Genomic DNA, 2800 nt, shown 5'->3' with positions numbered 1-2800 from the left:
CATCTGGCAGTCAGACGGACAAATCTGGTTTGACGGATGGCAGGAGAAAGCTACCTGCCCCAACGCATAGTGCCAACTGGTTTGTCAAGATCGGTGTGGAAGAACTTGACTGGCCTGCACAGGTATAAAGCATGGGGGTAGATCAACTTTAATATTGCAGATAGATTGTAGCTTCCATCAATGTAATCGTCTGCATCACTTCCAATCCCCCATAAATATTTTATGTAAATATATATACATACAAATATACAAAAATACATATTCAGCACCAGTCAAGGGTTTTTTCTACATTGTAAAATAATAGTGAAGACATCAAAACTATGAATTAACACCTATGGAATCATGTAGTAACCAAAAAAAGTGTTAAACAAATCTGAATATATTTGAGATTCTGCAAAGAAGCCTTGATGTTTCTTCAAGTTCAGTCGCGAAAACCATCAAGCGCTATGATGAAACTGGCTCTCTTGAGGACCGCCAGTGACATACCTTCCCTCAGTAATAGCATTGAAGATGGGTCGTGGCTGGGTCTCCCAGCATGACAACGACCCGAAACACACTTCCGTAAGAAGCATCTCAAGGTCCTGGAGTGGCCTAGCCAGTCTCCAGACCTGAACCCAATAGAACATCTTTGGAGGGAGCTGAAAGTCCGTATTGCCCAGCGACAGCCCCGAAACCCCGAAACCTGAAGGATCTGGAGAAGGTCTGTATGGAGGAGTGGGCCAAAATCCCTGCTGCAGTGTGTGCAAACCTGGTCAAGAACTACAGGAAACATATGATCTCTGTAATTGCAAACAATGGTTTCTGTACCAAATATTAAGTTCTGCTTTTCTGATGTATCAAATACTTATGTCATGCAATAAAATGCAAATGAATTACTTAAAAAAGTAAAAGTTCTGAGCATTTCTATTCTCATACTTTCTACAGATTGTAAATTAAAGATAAATATTTTTGCTAAATTAATTATTATATTATTGATCGATTTGACGATGACTTTTCAGATCACCCAGTATTGCTGTCTGCAGCGTTAGCTCCAGGTAAAATGTTGCTATTCTTCAGCCATTCCTGGACCTGTGACCAAAAACAAGCTACATATTGTCTAATGGCCGTCTCTTCACAGCAAAATCTGCAGAGCTGGGATGGTAATATCCTCCATATATATATATATATATATATATCTATCTATCTATCTATCTATCTATCTATCTATCATCCTATTGGTTGCAAGAATTTTGTATAATTTAATTAGAAAAATGAGACGTTTTGCGTATGTGCCATGGAATCGGTACACTTAATCTCTTCCCAACTGTTTTGCAATCTATATGGCACAGCTGTCATTTTTTTGGTACTTAAATGAAACTGGAATTCTTTTTTCATTGTCACAATTTTCTTTAACCAATTTTGGGTCTTTAATGCCAACAAACAAGTTTTTCTTCTTCTTCATTCCACTTGCCTCTTCCCTTTTTGCGGTAATGCTGCAATTAGTTGGTTGTAATTTTGCGTAGAGCAGATATTTCCATATATTTTTTGTTAGCTGCATGTGTTACAACTCCACCAGTCCTATTTATGATATAATTTACAAAGATTATACTTTTTTTTTTAAACACAATACCCCATAATAAAGCAAAGTGAAATTTTTGCAAATCTATAAAAAAAAAAAACTGGAAATAACATTTACATAAGTATTCAGACCTTTCACTAAGTACTTTGTTGAAGCATCTTTGGCAGCGATTACAGTCTTGAGTCTTCTTGGGTATGACGCTACAAGCTTGGCACACCTGTATTTGGGGAGTTTCTCCCATTCTTCTCTGCAGATCCTCTCAAGCTCTGTCAGGTTGGATGGGGAGAGTCGCTGCACAGCTATTTTCAGGTCTCTCCAGAGATGTTTGATCAGGTTCAAGTCTGGGCTCTGGCTGGGCCACTCAAGGACATTCAGAGACTTGTCCCGAAGCCACTCCTGCGTTGTCTTGGCTGTGTGCATAGTGTTGTTGTCCTGTTGGAAGGTGAACCTTCGCCCCCAGTCTGAGGTCCAGAGCACTCTGGTGCAGGTTTTCATCAAGGATCTCTCTGTACTTTGCTCCGTTCATCTTTCACTCGATCCTGACTTGTCTCCCAGTCCCTGCCACTGAAAAACATCCCCACAGCATGATGCTGCCACCACCATTCTTCACCGTAGGGATGGTGCCAGGTTTCCTCCAGACGTGATGCTTGGCATTCAGGCCAAAGAGTTCAAATCTTGGTTTCATCAGATCAGAGAATCTTGTTTCTCATGGTCTGAGAGTCTTTAGGTGCCTTTTGGCAAACTCCAAGCAGGCTGTCATAGGCCTTTTACTGAGAAATGGCTTCCGTCTGGCCACTACCATAAAAGCCTGATTGGTGGAGTGCTGCAGAGATGGTTGTCCTTCTGGAAGGTTCTCCCATCTCCACAAAGGATCTCCAGAGCTAAGTTAGAATGACCATCAGGTTCTTGGTCACCTCCCTGCTCAGTTTGGCCGGGCGGCCAGCTCAAAGAAGAGTCTTGGTGGTTCCAAACTTCTTCTATTTTAGAACGATGGAGGCCACTGTGTTCTTGGGGACCTTCAATGTTACATATTTTGTTTTTGGTACCCTTCCCCAGATCTGTGCCTCGACACAATCCTGTCTTTGAGCTCTAGGGACAATTCCTTCGACCTCATGGCTTGGTTTTTGCTCTGACATGCACTGTCAACTGTGGGACCTTATATAGACAGGTGTGTGCCTTTCCAAATCATGTCCAATCAATTGAATTGACCACAGGTGGACTCCAATCAAGTTGTAGAAGCAT

This window comes from Salmo trutta, chromosome 16, assembly GCF_901001165.1.
Source record: "Salmo trutta chromosome 16, fSalTru1.1, whole genome shotgun sequence".
NCBI lineage: Eukaryota > Metazoa > Chordata > Actinopteri > Salmoniformes > Salmonidae > Salmo > Salmo trutta.
The sequence above is the reverse complement of the archived record's forward strand: the minus strand, read 5'-3'. Positions refer to the sequence as shown.